Source organism: Quercus lobata, chromosome 4, assembly GCF_001633185.2.
Source record: "Quercus lobata isolate SW786 chromosome 4, ValleyOak3.0 Primary Assembly, whole genome shotgun sequence".
NCBI lineage: Eukaryota > Viridiplantae > Streptophyta > Magnoliopsida > Fagales > Fagaceae > Quercus > Quercus lobata.
Window position 1 is genome coordinate 97182979 of NC_044907.1, and position 9417 is coordinate 97192395.

Consider the following 9417-nt stretch of genomic DNA (forward strand, 5'->3'; position numbering starts at 1 on the left):
AATCTACCCCATCATCACCATCCTCGGCAATAGCAGCTGTGGGATCCCCATGCATATCCTCATCTGGAACATCTCCAGTAGTAGACCATACTCGTGGTCTCTTGGATGAACCAACACTAGGGTTGACAAACTTCTTTTGGGCACTTCGCTGTTTCAGAAATTTGGCTCCTATGGGGGTAAGGATGTGGACCAAATTAGGAAGGAAAGTTCTCTAATCCTAAGTATTTAAGGACCCTATGGATGAAAACTGGAAAGAATATACCATGTCTCTTATACCTGCCCCTATGCACCTCCACAATGGTTTCAATGAAAAGGGAAGGAAAACAAATGGAACTATCGGTGATGAGGGCGTAAAGAAAGAAACACCTATTTATAGGGATTGTATGGACATGAGAGATAGGGAAAATGTTGTAACAAGCTATCCTAAAGAAGATATAATTAAGCTTAGTTAACTCACTTGAGCTAATACTTGGGTCAGAACCCTGAGTGACTGATCTTCCACAAAGAACATTTATAACATCATCAATACGAGGAGACTGAGAGTATGGATAAGTAGGTGTACGAATTATAGGTACATCAAGAGCATCGGATACTACATCCCTAGTTATTGTAAATGGAACACCATGTATCCATGATGTCACTCTGTGACCATAGCAATGAAGTTTGAAATTGAGAACAAAAATTGGAGAAGAACGCATCACCATGTGTAATTTTTTTGCTTTTTATTCTTCTTTGCATATTTTTCTTTTAATAAGCATATCATGCATGGACATATAAGAGATAGAAAAGAAATATCCAATTATGTGAAGTATTTGACATTCCACCTTTGCTATGCCGAAGCATACAGATGTCATTGACATTGCACTTTTGCTATGTCGAAGCATACAAATGTCATTTCATGATTGGCGAGCAACAGTGGTGAGATGGTTATTTATGCCTTTCTCTTAGGATTTTCTAGTCCTTCCCGCCAAAAAGAGTGATACGAGTGTTAAGTACGAGTGATTACTTAATCTTACTCATTACAAACACGAGCCACAAAGCTCACTTGCTTAGTTGTGCATAAAGATGCTCATCTAATCTACAAAGGATACAAAGTTTAGAAAATTTTGTTTCAATGGCCATCTAAGGTACATAAGTACCAATGTACACAAACACACATTGTTTTTTTTTGTTTTTTTTTTTGTTTTTGTTGTATTTTTCTGATTTTTTCAATTTTTTTATTTAATTTTTTTTTAAAAAAAAAACAAAATAATAAACAACCAAACAAAAATAGACAAACAACATGAAAGCATGAAAGAAAGATGCATATGCATGAAAGCATGATAGAAAGGTGCAGATACATAAAAGCATGATTCCAAAAGTAGATAAGAAATCAAGCAAAGAGAGTCCTACTTTAGATAGAAAGAATTAAAGTGAGGACAAACTAAAAAGACAATTAAATCTTAGGCTCCTTTCTCACCCATACAGCACCAGTCATTGGCCGTGAAGATGTAAAAGCACGTGTCCTAGTATGTCTACTAAAGGACATAGAAGAATTAAGATTCTCTTGAAATTGAGTTAAAAAGCTCAAGGCTTTTAATAACTCTCCAAACAAAGGTGTAGGTCCTTAAGAGGAAACCTGTGATCATTTGGACACTTGCTTTTGAGGATACAACTTAAAGCAATTAGGACGAATGTGTTTAGAAACACCACAATGGTGACAAACATCAAGTCTAACAAAGGATTTAGAATTAGCCAGATCAGTTTTGGATTTCATACCTTTATTACCTTTCTCAGATTGGGGCACAAAGACAATCCTTGATCCAGAAGCTGTGGAAGAGGAGGGGCCAGAGGAGACAAAATATCCTAAGCCAGTCTTATTAGAACTAGGCTTCTAAGCATTCAATACCTCCTCAAGCTTTGAACTAGACATCCTCTCTATTGAGTTCTAGCTTGACTAAGCTCAATCTCAAGATTCTTGACCTTCTCTTCTAATGAGGTGTTCTCCACAACAAGAGTCTCAACTAACTTTGTAGTCTCATCTAGTTTGACTAACAAATCAGCTTTTTCGGTTTTTACCTCATTAAGCTCTTTTCTATAATGATGAGAAGTCTTTTCAGATTTTATAAATTCAGTGCATAACTTATCACAGGCTTATTGAAGGGTCAACTTCTTAGGTACTTCATCATCAGAAGAATCCTCACTCTCACTAACACTCTCCATAATCACCTTATCGATTGTGGCAGCAAAAGCCATAAAGTGACCACATTCACCCACACACTCATCAGAAGAGTCATCCTCAGTATCACTCCAGGTAGCAACTAACCCTTTATCTTTTGAATTCTTGGTCTTTTCTTTCATAAGATAGTTTGGACACTCTATCCTTATATGACCAAAAACCTTTGCACTCATGGCACTGGATGAGGGGTTTCTCACTCTTACCCTTCCTAGAGGATTTAGATTTCCTAGAAGGTTTGCCCTTATCCTTTTTCCTAAATTGAAGAAGCTTGATAATCTCACCAGTTATGAAGGTTAGATCCTCATCCTTATCTTCACTTTCATCTTCATCTTCAGAGTCCTCAGTCTCTTCCTCTATACCCTTAAGAGCCAGGTTTTTACTCTTTCCACCTTTTCCCATTGAGCCTAATCTCATCTCATAGGATTGAAGGTTCCCTACGAGCTCAGTCAAAGGAATTTGATCAATCTCCTTCACTTCTTCAATGGTAGTGTTCTTGACATGGAATCTTTTAGGTAGGGACCTAAGGATTTTCCTAACAATTTTGGATAACACAATAGATTCTCCAAGACTGAAAGTAGAATTCACAATATCCTTGAGTTTAGCATAGAACTCATCAAAGGTCTCATCCTCCTCCATCCTTATTTCTTCAAAACTACTAGTGAGTCGTTGAAACTTCACAGTCTTTACTGCCTTGGTACCTTCATAGGTGGTCTCAAGAATGGTCCATGCTTACTTGGCAACTTCCGTGGATGATATTTTCTTGAATTCCTCATTGGTCACTCCACAAAGCAAAGCATTCATGGCCCTACTGTTGAAATTTTCCGCTATGATTGTTGATTCATCCCAATCCACCGGTGCTTCCTTTGGCTTAATCCAGCCAACTTCAACAGCTTGCCATACCTGTTCACCTAGAGCCTGCAAAAAAACTTTCATACGAACTTTCCAGTACGTATAATTAGTGCCATCAAATAAAGGAGGAATTAAAAGAGATTGTCCACGATCAATGACAACAGGGGTCAAGGATAACACTCAGGAAATTAATCCAATCAGAGTGAACCCGCTCTAATACCACTTGTTGGGAAATTTAGAAACCGGTTGATAGAATTAACAAATTTTAAACCAAAGTTGTTAATTAGATTTATTATGAATAAAACTTGTTAAAACAAACAAACATCAATATCATGTCAATATCATTCAGTGGAATAAAATAAATAAGATAAGATATGATGACCCAGGAAAACCAATGAAACAAACTAGTTTCACAGTAAAAAAGCCTGGGAGGAAACCTTCCCGAAAAGCGATTCACTATAATAACGATTTGTCCCTAGACTTTACAATCCCCATAGATGAACTTACAGTAGAAACCTTTTACCACTTCAGAACCTTTGAACTCTTCAATATATGAATGCCACCCTTTTTGCATGGATCCTAGTACGTGACTAACCAATGATGCACACAGCTCCTAGTACGTGACTAACTCACTAACTTGAAGAAGATGTTGGCTGCAAAGTTCTTCACTTCATCAACATTGAAGATCAAGAAGCACTTGATTACAAAACCCTAAAGTGCAAAGACGCAGTGGCTTCTTTCAAAGAGAATAAGGCATCAGTCACTTTTTGCATGTGTTCTCCTTGTATTCTCATATGTGATGACCTCTAAAATAATCCTTATATATGTCTAGGGTTGTGAGAAATGAAACCCTACACAAATACATAAGCATGGGCCAAAATCAGATCTGAAAAACTAATTTTTGTAATTCTCGATAGATACCTCGATAGATAGTATCTGTCGAGCCTCATTAAACCTCGATAGATAGCTATCTGTCGAGTAGCTGTCGAGCTTTAATGAATCAACACTTCTTCACTTGTTTCTTGGACAGATTTGCATGGCTTTAATACTAGATTTGAACTATTGTTCTTTAAAGTATTAAACACATCCTAGATCTACCCAATTACAAGTAAAGTGCGTTTTGTCAAAGGATTAGCCAATTACATAAAATATGTCCTTAACACAAAGCATGTTATAATTTGGGAATTTCTAGGTAAATTCTATGAAACCATTTCCAAAAATGATATAACAAGAATGAATAAATTGACACAGCACAAAGCTTCTTAAGATGTTCTCATGGAATTACGTACTATATATTCCTTAAAATATCTCAACATGAAACTATGTACTATACACTGTGAGCAATAATAAAACCATTCCAAACCAGAAAATTTAACCTAAGGCCACATGACAATCGTTGACACAAAGCTGGAACTCATCGCTGACACAAACTCGGAACTAATCTGTTGACACAAAGTCGGAACTCATCGCCAACACAAAGCCGGAACTCATCTGCCGACACAAAGACGGGTGCTAAGATACCAATGTTATAGAGACTATAATATCTAGCTAGGTAATCACCGGGTGATCACATGTCATAGCCCAAGGGTAAAACCATGAAGAGCTCATAGTTTACATGAAATCAAAACATAGCTCAATTTCAAGTAGTTTCACAAAAACCTTTGAAATATCAAAAATTTTCACAAAGTTCTCAAAGCCTTCAAAATCATTTCTTGTCAAGAAGATTTTGTATCAATTTTCCCAAATATCAAAGCATATTTAATTTTGCAAATAATGCAATAAGAAATAAAATCCATTCTCAAGAATTTAATCAAAGATGCTAATCTTTTCCATGCTAAGAAATCATGCAGTTCCCCATTTGCATTGCCAAATACGATTCCATTTTCACAAATAATCACATATACTAAAGTTACAACATAAAGCTTTTTAGGAAAATATAGTTTCCATAAACCATTTCCCAAAATGTGTTTAACCCAAAAATAATGCTTTATGCAACATGGTTATTTTCTAAAAATATCTCATTAAAAAGCTACTTACCATGCAACATGCAAAAGCCTAATTTTCCAAGCTCCAAATAAGATTAGCTAGAACCTAAACAATATCAAGCAAACTTATCACAATAGGCATAAAGCTTGACATTGCATCTCGCTATGAATTAGATATTGCTAACTAAGAAATTAATTAGGCAAGCCTAGCATTTAACCTCACAAATAATGTATTACAATTCCAAAGTTTCTCAACAATTTCATTACAAGGCATAGACTCCAACTTATCATCATGTCATTCCAAGCTTCACCTTTACCATAAGAGACCCTAAAACTTTATGAATTTCTTCCTCAATATACATGTCATTTTCAAGAGACCCATAAAACAACAACATATATAACAATACTCACCATTACGAACCCCAAATGTAAATCCTCCACTAGCTCCAAATACATAATAAAAATTAGATTCATCAACTATTTCACATTAGAAAGCCAAAACTCCCAAATCTTCACCACTTAGCTAACTACCATTGCAAAAATCGTAAACCCACTCATCAAATACATCCACCAAGACCAAAACCCATACATAAAAACACATAAATATCACTTCTAATGCTCATAAATAACATGGGTATTATTATTAAAGCTAAGATAAACATAACCTCAAGCAAAATCATATAAACCCACAAAAAGATTAGAAATTTTTACTTCAAATAGTAAAGGCGAGTTAGCCTTACCTTTTTCCTATGGAGTTTTTTGGTGATTTTGTCGGAAAAATGGTGGTGGAAGAGGTGAGGAGTGGTTGTGAGGAAAATGAAAAGAAAAGAAAGATGTGAAGGACCCTTGGTTGACCTTCCAAATAAGGGGAGATATTTGTGAGTGTGTGGTGTGTGGTGGGGAAATAAGGGTTAGGTGGGTCACGTGTGGCTCCTTAAAAATTTGACCTTTTTTTTTTTTTTTTTTTAAAGTTGCCTGGAGCTTTACATTCTTCCCCTCTTATAGAAATTTCATCCTCGAAATTGTACATAGTAAACTTAGATCTCTTTTCATTATGCACCTTATCCATATCAATTACGAGTCATTGCCTTGCAACAATTTCATTCTCTTTACTAGAGTTGGTTGAACTCTCAACTAGCCAAGTAGGCCTCTAAATGGCCTATACAACCTCAACTCCCAACCTTTCTAAATAAATAATATTTTCCTTTAAGTTGTATGCAAAGCCGCTGAAAAAAAAAAAAAAAAAAAAAACCAGAGACTTTCTACTAAGCACACCAATAATGACATAGCCTTACAAAGGTGATAGAAAATAGAGCAATCATAGTCCTCAAACAATTTAAGCCATCTCCGTTGTCCCATATTTAGCTCAGTCTGGTTAAATAAATACTCTAAACTTTTATGATCCATACAAATATCATATCTTTCATACAAATCATGTCTCCAAATTTTCAAGCAAACACAACTACAGCTAACTCAAAGTCATGTGGGGAAATCTTTCTCATGATTCTTACATCCTACTAAGATCTGATGTAATTCCATCCTGAGAGATCACATAACTTAACAACACTACTTGATCCAACCAAAATTCACACTTCCTCAATTTAACAAACCACTTATTTTCTCCTAGTATTATTATTTTCTTTTAATAATCCTCAAGTGTTCCTCATCTCTTCTAGACTCTTAGAATAAGTCAAAATATTATCAATAAACACAATGATAAAATGATCCAGTTAATCATGAAATGCCACATTCATCAAACCTTAGAGGTAGTAGGGGCATTAATTAATCCAAATAGCATCATTAAGAACTCATAATGACCATACCTATCCCAAAAGGCTATCTTTGGTATTTCCCAAATTTTCAATTAGCAGTAACCAAAAAAAGATCAATCTTAGAAAATACTTGTGCTCTTTGCAACTAGCCAAACAAGTCATCAATGCAAAGCAAGGGATATTTACTCCTAATGGTAACTCAATTTAGATCATGGTAGTTGGTACATAACCTCATAGACCCATCATTCTCCCTAAATAATGCATACAAGCATGACAAAAAGCCAACCGATCCATGCCTAGGATAACATATAAAAAAAATCACGCTTATCTAGCAACACCATTTTTTTTTTTTTACCAATAACTCTCTACCCCCAAAAAGATACAAGACTTAAGCATGATATTATTCCATATAATATCACCAATTAGGGTAGAAGCTTATAACTTAAAATCAAGTACTTCCAAGCTCTTATCACAACTTTTAGTAAGGCATTAGAAACGAAATGATGTGCGGAACCAAGATCAAAAGAACTCTAGCATGTATGGAGAACAAAGGAAGTACACCTGTCACCACTGTATCTGTGGCCTGAGCATCCTAAGTAGTCAAGGTGTATGCTCTACCTTGTACTCTTTTCCCATCATCATTACCCTTAACAAGCTGGGGTGTGGAAGAGGAACCCGAGCCCTTGGTAGTTGGGCATTGCCTAGCAAAGTGTCCGGGTTGCTTACAAGTATAGCACGCCTTTACTCCTTCTATACAAGTTTGATCCTCATGGGTCTTACCACAATGAATGCAAGGCCACTTCTTACCAAACTGTGGAGAGCCACCCTTGCCTTGCCCAATATAATGACCCCCATTACCAGACTTCCTAAAGAATCCCTTCTTCGAATTTTGCCCCCGACCCTCTCTATATTAGGAACCAAAGGGTTCTTGCTTCTTTTCATCATTCTGGGAGCCAAGGTTGCACTTAAAGTATTCTTCAAGACTCATTGCCCCTTCACAGTCTCAGTAAAAATACCCACTCCAGAGGCTATAATGATGGGGTGAATCCTACCATTAAGGCCTTCCCGAAACTTTTTCACCTTCTTGGGCTCATTCAGAATCAAGTAAGGAGCAAAGCAAGAGAGCTCAACAAACTTTGCGGCATATTCTTCCACAGTCATAGTCCCCTGAACCAAATCAGAAAATTCTCTTGCCTTTCGGTCCCTCACTACATTGGGGAAATATGTCTCATTAAAAACTTCCTTAAACTTCTCCCAAGTAATAGGAGTATTCTCCCCCAACTCTATCCTTAACAAACGTTCAATGCCTGTCCACCATCTCTCAGTAGAACCCTGAAGAGCAAAAGTGGCATACACCACCTTTTGAGCATCCGTGCATTCAAGGGCTCTCAGGATTTTTCCATCCTTAGCAGCCAATTCTCTGCTGCCATAGGATTATGCTCCCCATTAAATTTTGGAGGGTTTTTCTTATGGAACTCCCCAAAAGAGCAACCCTCCTTCCTACGTTCACCACCCTGGATTGCTTTAGCAATCCTAGCATAAATCCTGTTTTCCACCTCATCAATCTTACCACCATCAGGAGTGACAGATCTCTCACGCTCTTGGCGTTGTCTATGACCATTCTCAGGAGATGAAACCTCATCTACATGCCTTACTTTACGTGCTTTCTTTTTAGGAGGCATAGTGTACAAAGGTACTTATACCTATACCTAAGAAACAAAGCAAGTAAATCACAAGGCAACATAGAAGGTTAGCATAGAAAAGATAGATAAGGATAAAGGAATAGCAGGTGGAAGCCGAAACAAAGGTACAGAATAAAGAATTCATCAAACCCTAATGCTTTGACTAAGATCAAAATCAATTCCTAATTTCAAAGTCGACAGGATCATAACCTAAACTCTGATACCATAACAGTCACGCCCCAAACCCGAAAGGGTCCAAAGCATGAGAAAAACATCTCAAAGGTACTTGTAGATTTTTTTTTTTTCCTTTTTGACAATTTAATCCAAATAAATCATATCAAGTATCAATATCAAGAATTATCATAATAATTCCATTAAATATACTCCCAAAGTAAGCCAGAGCTCTATGTAATAAATACAATGACCATTGACCACAAAAGAATGAAGGTCTAAATAAATAATTACATATCATCAACTTGTCACATTAGTGGAAATAAAGTCATAACCACTATTAGATACAAAAGAATTGAGTTAAGCCTACTCTAAGTTATACATCATTAATTATCTCCTTCACAAAAGTCAGCCTTAATCAGCAGTAAGTCTAACTATTGCTAGCCACCAAAAAGCTGTCTCAAAATGATAGTTGCCTACTCAGAAAAAGTTTGTAAAATAATGGAATAAGACCAAGCCCAATAAGTAGCATAATTAATGGGGGTGGTGGAAATGCAAGTTTCATAACGATGAACAGTTTACAAAGCATGTTATAATTTGAAAATTTCGTAAATTCTATGAAACCATTTCCAAAAATGATATGACAAGAATGAATAAATTGACACAGCATAAAGCTTCTCAAGATGTTCTCATGAAATTACATACCGTATATTCCTCAAAATATCTTAACATGAAACTAC